This window comes from Lygodium microphyllum, chromosome 8 (genome assembly GCF_053477565.2).
Source record: "Lygodium microphyllum isolate KBCC chromosome 8, Lygodium_microphyllum_v1.1.10, whole genome shotgun sequence".
NCBI classification, from domain to species: Eukaryota; Viridiplantae; Streptophyta; class Polypodiopsida; order Schizaeales; family Lygodiaceae; genus Lygodium; species Lygodium microphyllum.
In genome coordinates, this window is record NC_141142.1 from 83,200,242 (window position 1) to 83,211,088 (window position 10,847).

At 42.6% G+C, this 10,847-nt stretch overlaps 3 pseudogenes; all 3 read right to left on the reverse strand.

Moving 5' to 3' along the window:
* Nucleotides 1-246: 246 nt before the first annotated feature.
* Nucleotides 247-4,682, reverse strand: LOC148032510 (uncharacterized; annotated as a pseudogene).
* Nucleotides 4,683-5,699: 1,017 nt separating this feature from the next.
* Nucleotides 5,700-6,157, reverse strand: LOC148032511 (small ribosomal subunit protein eS21 pseudogene; annotated as a pseudogene).
* Nucleotides 6,158-6,405: 248 nt separating this feature from the next.
* On the reverse strand, nt 6,406-6,786 carry LOC148032512 (S-adenosyl-L-methionine-dependent tRNA 4-demethylwyosine synthase pseudogene; annotated as a pseudogene).
* Between the last annotated feature and the right edge of the window lie 4,061 nt (nt 6,787-10,847).

Here is a 10,847-nt window from a genome sequence, read left to right on the forward strand (position 1 = left end):
GGGATATTTCTCATTATGGCCGCCTTAGCCTGCTGCAATGCTTCCTCACTTGTTAGCACCATGCGATTGTCTCCTGCTTTTTCCCTCCCTATTGTTACCAGCACAATGTCTGAAAATAGACCCGATCTACATCACGACTCCCTTTCTGTCTTTTCTTTTCTGAACCTCCTTCTGTTGACACTTTGAAGAGCCCTATTGTTACATTAGGGGTTTCTGCAAGTTGTTCAGTCTTGTCTTCGTGGTGTTCTAATGTAGGTCCCAGACGACTATTATCTGTAACTCTAAATTAAAATTCCACAGTAGATTCTCTGCCTGCTCTTTGATTTCTAGTTCATATATAGCATTCTTTCCGTAAATTATTATGGCAATGGTAACACGCAATGCCGCAATAAAGCCAATGACATCGTAGGCAATCTTAAATGGTGTGAGGTGTTCCCTTGCATTCTTCATGTTAGCCAAAGTTTTAAGAAGCCTGCCACAGTAAATGGTGACAAAGGCCTCTGGAACTAAGATGGCACATGAACTACTAATATATGAACCATATTTCACATTTGCTGTGGCTGTAGCATAATTGAACAGTGGGTATGGGATTGGTGAAACTCTTAATATCAGTAACACACGGAACTGCTGAAGCCATCCTCCTTGATCTGCTATTCTGATTAGAGCAGTCCTTTTGGTCCATTTTTGTAACCATCTCTGAATCCTTGCTTGGAATAGCCAACAAACAATAAAGAAAGGTATTGACATTCCTATGCTTGTGCCAACGATAATAATCAGGAATCCATACCCATATCCAAATATCATTCCAGCAAGCCACATTGGTCCAGATGGGATAAGAAAAATGGGCAACAAAGCTAATGAACCAATTAGGACGAATGCAAGCACTAAGCTACTAAAACTTGTTGCCTCCCACTCCATTTAGGGTATTATAACCTTGTCTAATAAAAAGGGGAGTCCCCATACTGAAATGACACTAAGAGCTCCAAGGCTGAGTATGCTCGACAAAAAAAATATTTTGTCCAAACCCAAGCCTTTTCTTGGATGTATTAATTGGAAGAGGAATGTTCTCAAACTCTTCTAGCTCCAAGTCCTCTACATACTGCAATCTGACTAGAAACCATAGTTTGATTCAAGGGAGGGGGATGCTTACGACCACCGAATCGTTAAGAAAATCAAGGAAACCAATGTTCAAGTAAGCAATTGGAAGCAATAATATGGTTGACGGTTCGAAGTTGAAGCAGGACACCAAACATCCACTCTCTTCTTTCCAGAAACAAAAGAGTGGTGCCATTGTCAAAGATGGATCAGCCAAACATGCTGAAGGCTCATTGTCAATCCATTCCATATACTCAATGACTCCATGTAAATGCTTTCCCACAAAATCACCACTCTTTGTATCCACAATACAGATCGTGTAAGCCTCATCACCTTTTGTATCTTCAGCATAAGCAAACAACTTGAGAAGCTCGGGAAAACTATACTCATTGCAGATCTAGAGCCCATTCTCCTTCTAAATTGTTTGTAACAAATATCAGATTCACTTCCAAACAGCGCTTGTCTCTTCTGTGAAGTCGAACATGAACCAACTGAAGGCAAAACGTTCAGGGAAAGCAAAGCACAACGCCTAAGTATGCACAAAGTAACAAATGTCACACACACAAACTTTTTGGTGGATTCCACACCTCAGATGCGCAGCAGCACGATAGTAGGTGACCTTTGTGGATACTTAGATCATGAGGATGAGTTGAGGGATGGGCGATGAGGAGTTGCATGATATATTCATGTGCATATCTCTAGATCAGATGGCAAGATTCAGAGACATGGCGAATTAGGAGCTGTCTCAGACATCATTAAGCCACTCTATAACTAGATCTACTTTGGCGTGATCACTGCTTTAGTTTTGAATAGACGAGGCTCACACTCTAGACTTGGGCTAGATGGAGGGAGTGCTTCAGGGCTAGGGGGATGCTGCAGAGATACGAATGCAGTGAGCCCATAGTCAGCTCGGGATACAGGTGCTACTCCTCGCTCTCATAGCAGTTCCAGAGAGTGTGGCTCGGGTGGTTGCTGTGGAGCCACGGACATGGTGTCTCCGTCTTGCCGTTCTGTTGGAGTTGCGTCACCTGTGGGGACGTCTACTCCAGTCACTCCGACTTTTGCTTAGCCATTCGCAGGTGGTACCCCTATGGGTGCTACTCCGATAGATATTACCCTGGTCGATACACCAAATGTACATGGGTCTCCTAGATATGCCCAAGAGCGTGGTCGTAGGTGGGAGAGGACCCATCTTAGGCATACCCCAAAGGGGGTATGCCTACCGTGTAGATAATAAGTCAAGAGCCATAATCATGAATGATGAGGGGAGGAGGGTGATGGCTCGCGCATGAGAGAGTTGTGCCAACAAGTTTTTCGGCACAACATCTTGGATCATTGAAAAAACATACCGGAGGGGAGCAAGGACTACATAGTAGCATCCTTGCATGAAGAGTTTTCGGTACTGCAATAGATAGGTTTTCTATGGGCTAGATGATGGAGTGCATGTATCCATATATGTCACACAGACTATCAGATGCACGCAAGGCACTCAAGAGTGGGCTTACAAAGCCCGAGTGGCTAGACATGGATGACTGGCATCGACTATGGGAGGAGGCTACAGATTCTCTAGGACATTTGAGACAGCAGTGCGAGGCAGCGAGGGCATGACTAGAGGCTGGAGTGGTCCATCATCTTGGGAGTGGCGGCCATAGGACATATCTGGAGGACTTTGTAAGTTTTTATTTTGTTTTTCTTGCTTATTTTTTTGCAATATCCTTTGTACTGACAATCGTGTTTCTAACAGTTAGTATTTTGTCTCCTTTGCAGCACTCCATTACAAATCGCAATCGGACCGGCCTTGAGACTCGATTTGCAGAGAGACACGGTCTCACTGCATTGATCGACCGATTGTATGGATGCGGCGACCCTGTAAGCCACTCATCTTTCTTGTCAGTAGTTATCATGTTTAATTAAAATGTATTATTGTACGGTGGACTGATGTGTAGTTGTTTCTTTTTTTGTAGAGTCCATTCGATGCTCCTTTGCGGTGGGACGAGCTTCTGGATGGCGATGATCTATAGCTCACCCTTGGATCCCTGGAGCTCACACATCCTTCTTTTTTGCTCACGTGATCTGTGTAGACATTTTCCATATAGTAGTGATATCTTGCCATGATTGTACCGGTCGCTTTCATTATGCAATCATGTATTTATTTCATGTATCAGTGTTATGATTTAAGTATACTTTTGTCTTTATTTACACGAGCATTGTACAGAGTATAGAAACTATTTTGTATAGCCCAAATAAAGCACATAGTGGCACTATATTTGGCTGCCCTGTCATAATTTTTTCTTTCCCTGTTACTATCGCTATTAGCGTTGCAAATTTACTGCACGCATCATTATTGGCATCATTATTAGCATCGCAACATGTCATTATTAGCGTCGCTATTTGCATCGGTATCAATGTTGCAAAGCAAATAGCGACGCTGATAACGATGCTAATACCAATTGTTTTATAGTGTTGCCAATAACGACGCTTTTTGTGAAGATGGGGGTAAATTTCTTTATTTATATTTTTTTCACTTTTAACGTCGGTATAAGGCCTATATCTTGTAGTGCATGCTCGATGTACAAAACATGTGATGTATATGGGGAATAAGTAAAAAGTGTTTAAGAACTTTTTGAGGGATGGTTTGCCCTTGCAACTATTGTTGATACCTGTGAGCACCACACTTTGGGCATGTCTCCATAGTCCCGTACTCTCCTCAAAATAGCATGCAATCATTGACACGTACATGGATATTGTTGTAGTCCATGCCAAGCATTCGTAAAACATGTCGCAGATCATCACAAGACTCGGGCATGGTATTTTCAAGTGGTAGTATATGATACTTTAGAGACCTAAAAAGATATCATAAAAGACCTTGAAAAAACATATTTTCAAGATTTTGTAAAATATATCGCAGATCATCACAAGACTCAGGCATGGTATTTTCAAGTGGTAGTCCATGCCAACCTTTGGTAAAACATGTCACAGATCATCATGAGACTCGGGCATGGTATTTTCAAGTGGTAGTATATGATACTTTAGAAACCTAAAAAGATATCACAAAACACCTTGAAAAAACATATTTTTTTAAATAATGGTGTGAAAAAGAAATCCACAAAGTATACGTAGAATATACGTGAAAAACTCGATCACACTCACTGTAATGGGCCATAGGAACCCTCCCCTAAAATTTTAAAAGAAGAAGATTTTTTTTTTAAATCATTAAATTCAAAAAAAATTTACTCCCTCTCTCCCCACCGGCAGCAGTCGGGGAAGGGGGAGAGAGAGTGGGAGTGGTGGATGATGGGGGGGGAGGCATCCAACCTCCAGGTGGAGGGGTGGCCATGCCACCTACCTCCTCCCCTCCCCCTATATATAGGGGGAGGGCTTCTCCCCTCCTCGGGGAAGGAGACTAAGACTACACCCCCCCATTTCACTCACGTCACCGCCCGCCATCCTGCCGAAACAAGCCCTGGGCCGTCGTCTGTAGCCACCCCCATTGCCTGGATGTCAGGCGCTGCACCACCTCCTTGGGCCCTTCTGAATGCAGTCTCCCCTCCCCCCTGCGACCTGTTTTGGTCCAGCGTATACTCCATTGGTGGCTTGGTCCATTCCCCCGGAGTTAGCTGGTATCGACGGGGGCTATAGACCCCCTCCTTACATCGACTCCCCTATTTACCAAAGGCTGCGGGACCCCCCTGTAACATGTCCACTTGTTCTCTTTCAGGACACGTCTTAGCAGTCCATCGGAAAGAGAGTCTAGAAAGCTCTGCCCGGCACTCCCATGGAATGTTACAGGGTTTGCGATCCAGGACTTTCTGCGTTGTCGAAGGTTTTTCGAATGCAAAGTCGTGACCACAGAGGTCCTTGAGAAATTCCAAGATAGAAGATCAATCAAGCGAATGAGCAAGATGAGAAAATGATGCCAAGTAACAATTTTATTACTGCCAAGATGTTTACAAAATAAAAATGAATTCCAATTTGATCAGTCCACTGGTTCTAGGCCACCGGATTTAATTCTGCAACATTTGTAGATCCTTCTGCTATAATGATCGTATGGATCTTTGAAGATCCTTCTTACATGCCAGCATGAGAAGAAAAACACTGGCTTATTGACACAAGTTGGTTTGTTTTGCCCTTTTGTGTCTCTTTAATGGCTGAGAACTCTAGGATTCAGTCAGAGCTGCCCAATAGTGACCACCATAGCTATAGCAATTCAGAGAAAACATCCTGCACTGTGATTTATATATAACCGTGATGAGCAGGGCTGGCAGGCACAACACCAGGATACCAATAAATTACAAATGCAAAAATCCACTGTAAAGAAAACATATGGACTGTTGAAATACCCAGCCATGAGTGTAAGCTATAGAAATCATCAATTCCTTTTGCACCATGATACTTAAAGGCTGCCCAAATGCCAACTATAGCCAGAACAAAAGCCAATGCTTGGATAGTATGATGCATTGCCTTCTTATAACTCTTTGTACCCGAAACACCCTTGAACATCAGAATGGCTTCACTTGTGAGGACAATGAATCCCACTAGCATGAAAACTGGATGCACGTTGACGACAAGATCAAAACTGTTTGCTAGCTATGTGTTGTATGCGATTAGCGGGAGGCCACCTCAAGCTTGGCTTTGGCCAACCGATCTAGTGCACTTTCTGCATCACCATGTGCTCTAACAAAGCCACTGAGGGCAAAAGTTGTGAATTGCCTTGTGTAAACACCATTCTCATCGAGGTGACCAACATTCAGCTACACTGACGCATGGTCCTTGGCGGTGATCAACCTGTTTGTTGAGAAGCATTTCCGCGGGATGTACAGGTCGACATTTTGGCCCTCCTCATTCTGCCTGATGATTGATTGATAGAAGCATCCTTATGCTCCTCCCCTCTTCTTCATGGAATGCACTTGCAAAATGTCAGCTTCTTAAGTTCATCTTCTTCGTTTTACTCCTGCATTTCGTTGCAGAATACAGCCATCAAAGGCTCAGCAAGTAGAGCTGTACTAGCTATAGAGAGTGTCTTCAGAGAGGTTCCAGGAGGAACCGAGGGAAGAGACGGCATCAACTTGCTGTTTCAGGGCTACAAGAACATTATCAATGGCAAAGAGGGAGCTATGGTGGGTGGCAGGTGTCCTCTTCGTTATCTTGAGTTTGGATGTCTCCTTCACAGTCACTTTCGGCATCGTCTTTCTTGCCTTAAATCGTCTTTCCCCTCCTAAATTCGATCACCCCCCATCTCTGCTGATTGATCACCCCCATAGTTGGGCATGTCCTTCTGGAAATAGCGGTATGTCCCAATTATTCTTGCTTTTATCGAAGTGCCTTCAAAGAGTCTGTGAATCGTTCCCAGAAGTCTGCAAATAGAGGGTGATCAACTGCCTTGAGTCGCTCCTTTCTGGCTGCATCAACACTTCCATAAAGTTGAGTGACTAGATCCAAGCTCTCAATTCGATCAGGAAACTGTGTATTTATCACAAGGAAGGTTGAGATCCTACGCTTATGCAACTCCCCTATTAGTTTATTGATCTTCGGGTACATTATTGGTTCTCCCACTAATGAAAGAGCACAATGTTTAGGATTTAATTCTTCCATCAATCGATCTTGTTTGACTCCTAGTATACCTTTCATTTGTTTTATCATCTTGATGTGTTGATTTAGTGCAGCCTCAACAATTTCAATTGGATCATCCATTTTCCATTTCCAAGTTTTTCCTACAGGGTTGGTATGATGTCTCCAACAAAAGATACATTTATTTGCACAAGCCAAACTTGGTGTTGTCTCCATGCACCTGTGGCTTCCAATACCATAAAATGAATGTTTGCAGCATCCTCCTCGCCCTCTTAGTTGTGACTTTGTCCAATGGCACACATTTTATAGCCCATTCACCGTCTAAATTGTTTGTAACAAATATCAGATTCACTCCCAAACAGCACTTGTCTCTTCTGTGAAATTGAACATGAACCAACTGAAGGCAAAACGTTCAGGCAGAGCAAAGCAAAATGTCTAAGTATGCACAAAGTAACAAATGTCACACACACAAACTTTTTGGTGGATTCCACACCTCGGATGCGCAGCAGTATGAAATCGGCCCCCTCTGATCCTACGCATCCTCCGGATGGGCCAACTACCCATGATTATTATCATCAAGATCCACGTACAGATCAATCTATTCATTGTCTATTTCTAGTATATCAGTAAGGTTATCTATCATATCATCTGTCTCTTCTGTTGGAGTTTCTTCTCGTTGCTCTTCTCTTACAAATTCTTCCAATGCATAATCCTCATCATCTATTTTCTTGAAAATATTGATTCTTTTTCCTGCAATGGGCACTCTAAGCACTGTCCAATTCTGTCAGCTCATATGTTGCATTGTCAAAGACATGTCTGACTATGTACGGCCCAAACCATCTTTTCACCATCTTTCGAAGTGCAGTATGCTGATTTTCAAGGCTGCTATCAAAGACTAATACCTAGTCTCGCTCTTCTATTGCTCTACGCCGTAAGCAATGCCTGCTGTCAAACATGTCCTTATTTCTAAGTCTAGCAACCTTCAACCAGTCAATAGCTAGCTGAATATCCTCTCGTCTTCTCTCCAACTGCCGGATCTGAAGAGCTAAGAGCTCCTCTCTTGTCAAATCCTCCTGCCAAGGTAAAAGTGACCAAGTCAAAGCACAAGTCTCAGTCAGCATAACCGGTTTCTCACCATACATCAACTCTGCATGCATATATCCTGTCGTAACATTGTGAGTTGTACGATCAGCCAACAAAGCAAATGGTAGAAGTCTTGGCCATTCTCCAATCCGTCCTCTATATGCTTTGGCTAATGCTTTCACTATGGGCGGATGCCCTCTTTCACTCTTTCCATTTCTTTCTAGATTGTATGCTGTGGTTAGAGCCAACTTGATTCCTAGTTGAGATAAAAACTCCCTAGCTTCATCTGCATCTAATTCACTGCGATCTGCAATGATCTTACCCACACAGCCATACCTGCAGAAAATTTCTTCCAATAAGAACTTACACACTGCACTAGTGGTCTTTGTTCTCAAAGGTCTGCCCTCAACATGGTTGGTAAGATCCTCTCTAGCCAAAACAATATATCTCATTTGCCATAGACCCATCGGCATAGCAACCAAGTCAACTACCCACTTCTAATGAATGCATAGCGGATAGGTTGGATGAAGCTCATCTCGATGACGCACTATGGAATACATCTGACAATCTCTGCAAGTCTCTACAAAGTGAGAAACATCTCTGTACATGCCTTTCCACCAATATTTTTCCTTGATTTTCTCATAAGTAGCCCACAACTCCTCTATCCAGCCCAAGGACTCTCATGAAACTCTCTCATCACCTGTAAACTGGGTCTCTTAATTGCAAACAACCCGCAAGGGTAATCCACCTCTTTTCTTTGGGTGCTTCCAAAGAAATCCATCCTTGAGAAAATAAACATAGGCTTTTCTTCTGATCTTCTTGAACTCTTCATATGTCCATTCATCTCTTTTTTTTAGTGTACTAAGGTACTTGCCAATCTGCAACCAATCTCCAACATAGAGTTCTTCTATGAAAGCCACAATATCATAGATATGGCAAACATGATCAACCAAAGCGGCTGAAATTTCTACATCATCCTCTTCTGCAAGTAGTGTCTCCTCATCATCATATCTAGCTCTAGACAACATATCCGCCACTAGATTATCCTTCCCTACTATGTGTTTAAATTCTAGATTTAATGACTTGATGTATGCGATCCATCTCAGCATAGCTATATCCAGAGTAAAGAAACTCGTAATCATACCTATCCAATGGCAAGCAATCTGTCTCTACCACAACTGGGGCTCTAATAAAATACTCCTTGTCACATTTGAGAGCCGTAACAATTCCCAGTAAGTCCCTCTTGATTTGCGGATACCTCCTCTGTCTCTCGTTTAGGACTTTCGCACGAAACCGAACAACGTACCTATTTCCATCTGCATCATCTTGACCCACAGCCCAACCTATGCCGATTGGACTAGGGTCAATTGTCAATACAATAGGCCTTCTGCAATTATAATCGGCTTTCCTGAGAGTAGGTGTAATCTGCAATAACTTCTTTAATTTTTGCATAGCGCTAGTGTGGCTCTCATCCCAATAAAATTTCTGCCCCTTTCGAAGCAACTGATATAAACAATCTGCTATGTGTGCAAAATGGGGTATCCAAATCATGTAAAACACATAGGCTCCAATGAATCTTCGTACCTCTGAAGTGGTAGAACAATACTCCGTAATCTTTCCTATAGCATCCACCTTCGCAGTTGAAGGTTTCCTGCCATAATATCCACACATATGTCCAACAATGACAACCTTATTTACTCCAAAAACAGATTTGTGCCCTGATAAAGTCAAGTTCACTTCTTCTAACCTGGCCAAAATCTTTTCACAAGCTCCAATATGATCAGCCACAAAGTATCTACATCCCTGCTCATTTAGACTCTCATTCTTCTCTTCTTCTACACGAAGAAAGGCATGGTAAGCTGAGGTATATACTCATGAAGGACCTTATGCATGGCATTCATCATATGCGCAACAGAATTAGTGGCACCTTGACGCAAGGTACACATCCTGACAAGCAATAGGAGTTCTCATAGTGGTTAGGTCCCTGCTTTTCAAGGCCAGCTGAAACTGATCATATCCCGAATACAAGTCACCTAAAGAATAGATGGCACGTCCAGCAAATGCTTCTGCAAACTCATGCACAACTGGACCTATACCAAAATTCCTGATAGTAACTCTATTTACTGGCAGCATGTCCTATATAAATGGGAGAGTACCATTCTTCTTTGGAACTGTAAACCACCTATTTGAGTATGGCACAGATGATGGCTCTAGGATTCCCATCCTGATTTTCTCATTCAACAAGTCAACTAGCTTTGGCAGGTGTGCCCTAGGCACTGGAATAGGTCCGAGGTTCCATGGAATATGAGGAATAGTAAAGATCGCCATAGGGGCAACAATATCCGGATTCACATATCCAATCTCATGCGAGAAGAAATCAAACCCCCTTCCATGTCGCTCAAGCATATTCTGAAAGCACTGCTTCTCTGAGAGTGGCAAGAAATCACCATTTCCAATTTTTAATTTAGCAAGAGTCTCTGCTGAAAATTTATGGCCTATATGCTCTCAGCTCCTCAAAATTGGCTGCTTGGCAACCCTCTCTATTTGCTGATCACTATCAAGTGGAAGTGGTCTAGCTACCGACTTCACCTTCTTATCCATAGTCTTGTATTTCGTATCAACCCTGGCTTCATTATGATCTTGTGCATTACTCAAATCATGTTGTAAATCAGCAATTCTTCCCTTTGGTGGCTGAATATCCTCAGCCCTCTGCTCTATGGACTGCATAGGAACAGCCCTAAACTCTGGATGTTGAAATATTTTAGCAGTAAACTTTGTTGGCTGAAAGTTTTCAGCCCTTTGTGTCTCTCTAGGCTGATCATAATTAGTCGGAAACTTTGTTTGTTGAATTTCTTCAGCTCTCAACACTTTCTGCTGAGTCACCTCAGCCTTTGACTCTATCTGTGACACAAAATCTGAAATTTCATGAAACATGTCCAAGGACTGCAGTGATACATTAGTGAGACAACTCTGCATATCAGCTTTCAGCATATTTTCCATCTCTATCATCGTATCTACACAAACCATACTATCATACATCCCATCTATATGCTCATCATCCTCTAAATACCTACATCTTTCAAATCTTTCTCCTTCCTACA